This window comes from Lissotriton vulgaris, chromosome 1_2 (genome assembly GCF_964263255.1).
Source record: "Lissotriton vulgaris chromosome 1_2, aLisVul1.2, whole genome shotgun sequence".
NCBI lineage: Eukaryota > Metazoa > Chordata > Amphibia > Caudata > Salamandridae > Lissotriton > Lissotriton vulgaris.
In genome coordinates, this window is record NC_141686.1 from 365,114,112 (window position 1) to 365,123,535 (window position 9,424).

The window sequence follows — 9,424 nt, forward strand, 5'->3', positions numbered from 1 at the left end:
TGTATCATTGACTTTATCGAGTGCACCTCTCAAATTTTCTTGTATAATTGTTTCGACGGACATCCTTGGCGGCGGATGGAGAGAGTGGTTGCACCATTAGAAATTCGGAAACAGAAGAAGTTGATGTGCTAAACCTTGGTCTGCTGCTGTGTGCTTTGGTTTGTAATATATTCATGAATGAATTACCCCTTGAGCAAGTCAAGGCTTTTAACTATTTGGGTGTTAGTATTCAACATGATTTGCGATGGAACCAACAGGTTGAGTTGGCAACGCTCAAGCATCGCCAACTGGCTGGAGCCTTGAGCTTAGAGCATGCTAAGTCATTAACAAAACCAGTTGCCCCTGCTCTACGTGTTTACGATGCAAAGGTGGTTAGCTCAGCCCTTTACGGCGTAGAGATCTGGGGCTTTGAGAATTTAGGTAAAATGACTGTATCTGAAAATAGGTTCCTACGCAATCTTATTAATTTACCCCAGAGCACCCCTATGTGTCCTCGTTTTTATGATTTAGGAATGAGACCAATAGAACTTATTGCTAACTTGGGACCAATATTGTACTGGAGGCGCCTATGGTCAACCCCTGAACTAAGAATATTTGCTGCAGGACTCATGGATATAATTAAAAGTGATACCTTTCACAAAATCAAGTGGTTATCGGGCGTTGGTGGGATCCTTGTAGAGTTAGGAATGCAAGAGCTGTAGGAGGATCCACTCAACGCTAAGTTTCCACCGAAGAAGGTCTTAAAGGGTATGTACTGGGTGTTAGTGGCCTCAAAAGCTTTCAGGGATACTGCTCCACTTTCGCTCACAGGGATCTTCCGGGATTTCAAAGATGAGAATATTTTAGAAACCTTTTAGGATGACATAACCAAACCACTGGATAGACAGCTCTATTTCCAGCTTAGAATTGGTAGTTTACCAATCAGAGCATTCACATATAGGTGGTCAAATGGTGGAAAGGCCTCTTGTCCCTGTTGTCCGGCCCCCTTGGAGTCAATCGGGTACATGCTGTTTGGGTGCCCTGCGTATTCTGCCCCACGCAGGGCATGGCTGCGCCCAATGTGTAAACTATTGGGTACCAGGAGTGGTATGGTAGCTACTAGAATTATTTGCACAAGTACTAACCCTCCTGTATATATAGCAGTGGCAAAGTTCCTAGGGTGGTCTTGGACTATTAGGAGTAAAATGTTGAAGGGATAATTTGGCCATATTGTGCTTACGATGTATTTTGTGGTATATTGTATATTTTAGCTACTATGAATTTTATGCCGAATTTTAAGTTGAATTGCACTTTAGATATTATGTATTTTAAGCTTTTTAACATTTGAGATGAATTCTATGTATCTTATGCTTTTATGACATTTGTCGAATAAAGCTTGCTTGAATGAATGCTTTAGTGACACTGGGTCTGCGCCTGCCTGTGCGTAAGCATAGAGCACTCTTACTAACTTGTCTCTGGCTTCTTTCTGTATCACGGCAGAACATGCCGGCATGTCCGGTGGCTCTTGCAAGTCTTGTCCTAATAGTTCTCTCAATTCATGGCAGTGATATCGAGTCAGGGCTGATGGCGGGTACTTTGCTCAGGGATATTCCTCCAATTCCCAAACTTTCCTTTGTGAAAAAGATCTCCCATCTTTGTTACCCCTTGCGTTTGCAGGGCAGTTCTCGTATTTGTTACCAGTACTGACGAGAGCCAGGTGCACCGCTCCAGTTTAACACGTGGGAATACAAGAGTGTGCCCCTTGTTTATCTCACAAGCTCCACCTTGCATGTGATGTAGTGTTCATTAGATCAAAGACTCCAATTTGGCTGGTTGGAGCCTTGAAAGTTTCTGTGGGAGTGTGTGGGGGTGTGCGGCGATCTCTCCAAGGACTGATTAGGCAGATCGTGTGGGCCATGAATCCAGTGGTAGGCGAAGGAGCTTTGCACCACTTTATAGTACAATTCTAGGTCGGGCGCATTAAGACCCCCCATGTCATAAGGTAGAGTGAGGACCTCCCACCGAACCTTTGGCTGCTTTCCCGCCCATGCTAATTTTGTCAGAAAACTGCATAATGTCGCAAAAATTGCTTTAGGCAGGAGAATAGGTATGTTCAGAAACAGAAACCTAGGGAGGACTACCATTTCCATAAGAGCTATGCGCCCAATGAGAGAGAGTGGTAGTTTGACCCAGCGGTTCACATCTTCTAACATTTGTATTGTCTTACCGTAGTTCTCAAGTATGACTATTGCTGGATCTGTATGAATCTGTATTCCCAAATATCGTTCTGCTTCTGTCGTCTATCGTAAGGGGGATTCCAATACTGGTGGCAACGTGGATGGTGTAAGTGGAAAAATGATGGACTTATCCCAGTTAACCTTTAGCCCTGAAAGACCCCCAAATCGTACCACTTCTCTTAGCACAGGCGTAAGATTCTTCCCTGATTCCCGAACATACAGTCTTTCTTTTTTAAGGGACTATTTTTAATGGGAAGAGACTTCCTCTGCATAGTACTCGATATCAAGATTTTAGTACTTTCAAACTAGGAGATTGGATTGGCTCTCTTCTTGGTTTGCTCAAGCGACAGGAACTCAATTATCCTAATAATTGTTTTGTTAATTTGCTTCTGATTCTCGCTATTCCAAAATATTCGGGCTGGCTTTTGTTTGATTAATACCTCTCCCCTACCATGTGATAGAGACCATGTAGAAACTGGCTGAAGACGGAGGTCTATTTCCAGACGAAGTATTGCGTGGTCACTGCTTTGGACAGATTGTGTTGATAAACTGAAAAATTTATTGAAAAAGTCATAACTGCTGATAATATAGTCTAGATAGCCCTGATGGACCCTTCCGCATATATGAACCTGGCACATCTCCTTTCGTTTTTCCGTTTAAATTATTCTGTTGATTTCATTGATTTGTTCCAATATGATTTTCCTTCCTTTATTAGTTTTGATATGGTCTAGTAAAACTGCCGCTGGGATAGAGCAGGACGGAATTCCAAAATGCAGGCAGTAAAGAATTAGATATTTTTGCATTAAAATCACCTGTTAGGAGTATCTGTGCATTCTCTTTTGAACCTAGGGTAATATTTATTTGGAGAATATGTTTGAGTATTGTATCGTGTTCAAACTCAGGAGGAACAAAAATGTTAAACAGAAATATTGAATTAGTACGAGCATTTGTATCTAAGTGCTTTAGGTTAAGTCATTGTACATTAGGGCTAGTTAGGGGAATTATTTCTTGGTCCCAGCTTAATTCTTCTGATAACAGGATAGCAAGGCCTCCCTTTGCATGTCCTCGTCTGAAGACAAAGTAGTTTTTTTGGGGTCAAAATTATCGACTAACCAAGTTTCCTGTAGGCATACTATTGAAGGTTGGATACCTAGCAACCAAGATATTTTTTCAAATTTTAAACTGGTTATGTTCCACGAGACGATAGTGGAGCTGTTGCTAAAAAGGAAGATTGGGGGGGGGGGCGTGGCTTGGCCGAGCAGCGTAATGGCCGCATTGTAGAGCGGCTCCGCCGGCTGAGTCACTTAATGTGCTACACCATCCGTAAGAACACATGCAAATGCAAATGAGGTCCACCAGCTGTGAACCGTCTCGGGACCTGCCCAGTAGTAATTGGTGACCCGACTGCTGGGAGAAACGGCCGAACGAAGACTGCCTGACTTGCGCGTCGCTGTGGGGCCTGGATGCGCTGTGCTTGCTTGAGGCCGGGGACTGGATTCCTACGCCGCCTGTGTGGAGACGAGACGGCGCATCTGTGAGAGGGGGCATCGAAGCATTGGAAGGTGGGGGCTGGTGGCGCTGCTGGAGAGAGATGCCGGAGACCAGGAGACTGGATCGGCTCCTAGTGAGACCCGCTAATTGAAGGCATATCGGAGGCAGTGCTGACTGGAGAGACCGCCGCTGGAGCCGCAAGATTGTGTATTCGAAGGTGCCCAGGCGGTTCCGGCTGAGTAGAGGTGAGCTGCCGGGATACGCGTGAGAGGGGGAAGTGCTCCGGGAGACAGTGGAGTTGTGCGGAATCCCCCCCCCGTGGCGCGGCGGTCTGTGGGAGAGAGACAAGGCAATTAAGGAGTGGGGGCCGCCATTTTGAGTTATTTTGGGCACTGGCGGTGTGCAGCGCCCCCTATCGGCAGTCAGGACACTGAACACCCCCACCTGAGTGTTTGGGACGGCAGAAGGAGACCGGGGGTAAAATATTGGCTGTGGGAAACACCCTCCTGAGCATTTGGTACAACAGAAGGTCACCGGAGATAGAACATTTGATGTTGGTGATACCCCCGTAAGTGTTTTGAATGATAGATGGCCACCGGGAGTAGAATATTGGCTATTGGTGGCAGCACCTTTGGACCAAACTCGGTGGTCGAGGAGGAGTACAGCGGGGAGCACTGGAAGGCGATTTGCAACCTGGGAGGCACGGAGCTTTGAAGGCAGGACTAGGAAGCCTCCGCACAGAGAGAAGTGGGTGACTCCAGCGGAAGGTGAGTGTTGGACAGGCCACATGAAGGGCTCGTTCCCTCCCCGCACGACCAGGCCCAAGCCCGGCTACTCCAGTGTTACACACCACCACAACCCGTTTGCCGTCCCCTCCGGGACCCCTGCCTCTGAACATCTCGACCTCATGGGCACGATTCCCTACCGGCCTGCTCGCCCGACCTGGGCGCCATCTTGGACACAGCACCACGCGGCCGCGTGGCCTCCGATCGACCCTAACCCTGGGCCTGGCCGGGCCCCGACATTCCGGCACCACCATCCACCCAGGAGGTGAGCGGACCACTTGGCAGGTCAAAGGGAGAAAGAGGTGTCGATGGCTCTCCCCCGCCAAGGGCCGATCGCCCCCAGCTCCCCCAGGCGCTGGCTCCACCCCCCTGCTGAGTGTCTGGACTCCCTCATCCCGGACCTCCCGACCCCCAAGTACGAGGGTCCAGACATCAAAGGGCGCCAGACCTATAACTGGGGCAGCTCCAGAGCAGGAAGGCAGTTGTATCCTGGAGTCGAGAGACGCAGTGAAGAACTCATCCTTGACGGACTACTGGCGCTGCCGTAGCCCTGCCTTGCGAACTATCGTCCTGCCTGCTGGCGCTGCCGCAACCTTCTGAAAACCTTCATCGTCGTCGGGACCTGCTGGCGTGGCCGCGGACCGTTTGTAACCACCACCTTCATCGGGACCAGCTGGCTCCGCCGCGGACCGTCGCCTTCAACCATCTCGGGACCTGCCGGCTCCGCCGCGGCCCGATCATCTAGAACGCCGAGCTCGAGGATTGAGAGCTATTTCACCTAACCCATTGGTAACAAGACTGTCCCGCTACCCCCTTTTCCCATCCAGAGGCCAGAACCGAGGGGACCCCTGAGTCCAGACCTCCTTGTACCATTTTATCGTACTTAAAGAATTGCTATAAAGTATCATTGAACCTTATCCTTGTGTGGTGTACGTCTGTGGGGGGGAAGTTACTAGTCTGTACGATCGTTGGAGACGGCTCTCCCCGGAGACCTCTCCCCCTATCCTCGGCCGACCCTCCCGGTCCGTCTAACAGTGAGGGAGTGCGTGAGCCATTCCTATAACTTTGAGGCATTGAGAAGAGGCCAGAGAGGACAGTTACGCACTCGCCCTGCGGTTGTGACAGGGAGGCGGAGGCGGCAGTGCAGAACACCGTGTAGAGAAAGCAGCATAGTGGTAGAGAGCCGGATTGCGTGCTGCTCACCTGGAGAAGCACTCTAGGACGCGACAACTGCCCAGGCTACAACACCTCGCGGCGTACAGAAGTACACTGGAAATCTATATACAGATGCAGAGCCGCCACATTGGACTTCGCAGAAGTGACAACTGGGCAGCCTACGGAGGCAGCGGAAACATCCAACAGAGGCATACGACAAGATACGGCCCTTGGGAGTCGTGACATGGAGTGAGCTGTGTCCTGCTGCAGATCCGGGTCAGTGCACATAGAAGAGTGCTTCGACTGGATCATTATGTATAAGCTAGTTTTATGGTGACGTAGAAACATCACGGAGCTGAAACAGCAAGATGGGAAAGCCGGACACTAGACAACCAAAGATTTAATTTGCTAAAAGAAAAGCTAAGGGAATGGATACGGATATTAGCCATCAAGTCCAAGCGGGGGACACCGCGTCGCAGCAACCTCCGGATGAAGACATCCGTGAAATGTTTCGGGATCTCAAATCCAACCTACAGGGCATCGACACTAAGATGGACTCATTGGCGGACAGGATGGACAGGATCACACAAAGGATGGACAAGCAGAAGAGCCGTGTGAGCGTGTTAGATACAAGGGTCACTGAAATGGAAGAGGGCCAAACGGAAATGGACAAGAAGATTCGAAGTATGGACGGAGTCTTGTATGCGATACAACAGAAGAATGAGGATTTGGAAGCCAGGTCTAGGCACAACAACGTACGAATTACAGGGATTGCAGAATCTACGGACATTCAAATTATGGAGCAATATATAGAGTTGATGATGAAGGACTTATTTGGACAAGATCTATCTCCTATGTTTCTTATAGAACGTGCACATCGCACACTGGGACCACGACCAAGACCAGGAGCACCGGCACGGCCCATCGTGGCGCGCGTGTTAAACTACAGGTTGCGAGACACTATTTTGTGAAAGGCAAGGGATAGAGGAGAAATACAATACCAAGGCAACAACATCGCGCTATACCCAGACTTCACATTGCAGGTTCAGGCGGCACGGAGGGAATTTGTACCGGTCAGGAAGATCTTCCAACAAATTGGTACTAAATACTCTTTAATTTACCCTGCAGAACTGAGAGTCCAGGGACCGGGAAAACCCTCCTTTTTTACAGATGCAAAAGCAGCGCTACAGTATGCTAAGCAAATGGCAAAAGACCACAAGCGACAGGAAGGGACTAGCTGCCTGCAGACTGTATGAGCGATAACGACTGAGAGCAGACAACTGGAGCAGATCACGTAGATAAGTATTGAGTCCTGAACTCTGGGGCAAAGGTTATGCAGTGGCGGGGTGTTGATAACGAAGGTAGAATTGGAAGATCGGCAGAATGGCTGGGACACTATTGTACAATATAGGTTCCCTGATGGTCGATAATCATTGTATACAATAGTGTACATATTTGGACCGTGGATGCATGTGCTACACCAGCAACCCTGTCATGAATACAGGGGAGTATTGCCGGCACACTCATGCACCCCACTGGGATGATTCCCGTGTGTTCACTACTGTGGACCATTTGTTTCCAGTTTTGGGGAAAGGGGGAGGGTACTACACAACCTGTTTGGGGGGTTGGGGGGAGTACGGGGGTAACGTTCGACAATTTCCTCCTGCATAGACAACTGTCACTGCTAATGGAACACAAATGTATGATGCATGCCCCTTGTTGGTTAGATATTGATATTACGGGTTTAATATGTCGGTGTTAAAATGCCTCTCCTGGAATGTGCGGGGTCTGAATCACTGTAGAAAGGTCAGGCTGATCCACTCATATTTAGTAAGACACGAAAAAGACAGTGCCTGCTGCAAGAGACCCATCTGACTACTACAGCAGCTACTGCACTTAAACACACAAGATGGGGGAGGTGGTGGAAGCTGGGTATTCAAATTATTCAAGGGGGGTGGTGATACTGATTCGCAGAGGGCTACAGTGGCCGACACATCACAAATATATTGACAGAGGAGGGAGGTATATATTATTACAAGGCACACTGTATAACACCCCAGTAGTGATGATAAATACCTATGGGCCAAACACAGGCGATCCCCTTTTCTTTAACGAGCTGGGACAAAAGATAAGGATTTTAGGCGACAAGGCGATCCTATGGGGAGATTACTTTAACCTGGTACTCTCACTGGGTGTGGACAGGCAGGGAGCACTGCGGGAACATCACCTGAAAGCAACTGAAGTTCTGTTGTGACTTATAGAAGAACACTGTTTAGTGGATGTCTGGAGAAGGTTACATCCGACAGATAGGGAAGGCACGTGCATGACGTATCATCGTAATGCCTGGTCTAGACTGGATTTCTGGCTTGCGTCAAGAGACATACACGCATGGGCACTGGATGCTGTACATTGCCCCCATCTGTCTGATCATACACCCACACTGATAACACTGCAAATACCAACACCATATCGCCAACCCTTTAGCTGGCGTTTCCCTTTCAAGAGCGCTCCTAGATCAGGTTTTTCGTGAGGAGCTAAGAGAGAAAATACACGAATACTTCACACTGAACGAGGGAACAGTAGATTCTCCGGGTACCCTGTGGGAGGCGTTTAAGGTGGTTATCAGAGGGAACTGTATGGCACTTAAAACAGGTGTACTTAGGGACATACGCAACACAATGCATAGGCTAGAGAGCGACATAGGCGAAACTGAGAGATCAATCCGACAAGCCCCGTCTCCCGGCGCCCTCGCTCACCTGAGAACCAAACTAACAGAATATCAGACAGAGGCAGAACAAGAAACCGCGTACATGTGTAAATATACACAAGTGAGACGATATGGTGAGGGAGAAAGGGCAGGCAAAACCTTGGCTTGTCTGCTAAGAGGCCCAAGAGGAGTTAACTATATCACTGAGCTGCAGACGGAGAGTGGTGAGGTAAAGAATGCCCAGCGACATATTGCACGTAATGACCACATTCTATAAACAACTGTACACTTCGCAGACGAATCCCGCCCACTCCACCATTGTAGAATACCTTGAAACAGTGGCACTAGCATGGTTTAATAGAGGAGCCCGGGAATATATGGATTTACTGATAACAGTTGAAGATGTGAGGCAAGTGATAAGTGGAATGCCAGCAGATAAATCCCCTGGGGCAGTCGGATTGACAGCGGCCTTTTATAAGGAATACGCAGAGGTACTGGCCCCGCATCCATTGCGGGTATATATGGAGGCAATGGAAACAGGTGTGCTGCCATCCACCCTTAGGGAAGCCACAATAATTACGATATTGAAACCTGGCAAAGACCCCCTGTAGGCCTACAGGCCTACATTGGCCTGTAGGCCTACTATCCTACTGTAGGATAGTAGGCCTACAGGCCAATGATAGTGGCCTGTAGGCCTACTATCATTGTAGGCCAATGATAGTGGCCTACAGGCCACTATCATTGATTAATATAGATGCCAAAATATACGCCAAATTGCTTGCAAACAGACTACAGCTGATGCTGCCACAAATAGCGTTGCCAAATCAATCTGGTTTTATCCCAGGCCGGTCAATGGCGCACAACTTACGAACTATATTTGGTATCTGAAAGAGACACGTTAGTGATAGATTCCTTACCTTAGAATATCCCCAGGCGTCAGACTGGATCCGGAAATCTTTTGCGGAGCAATACCCCTGCGCGTCGGTAGGCGTCGTCTGCGGCTCCGCGTCCGTCGTCGGCGTCGTGAGCGCTGGAATGACGTCGTCGGAGTACTTAGACGCCGCCATGCG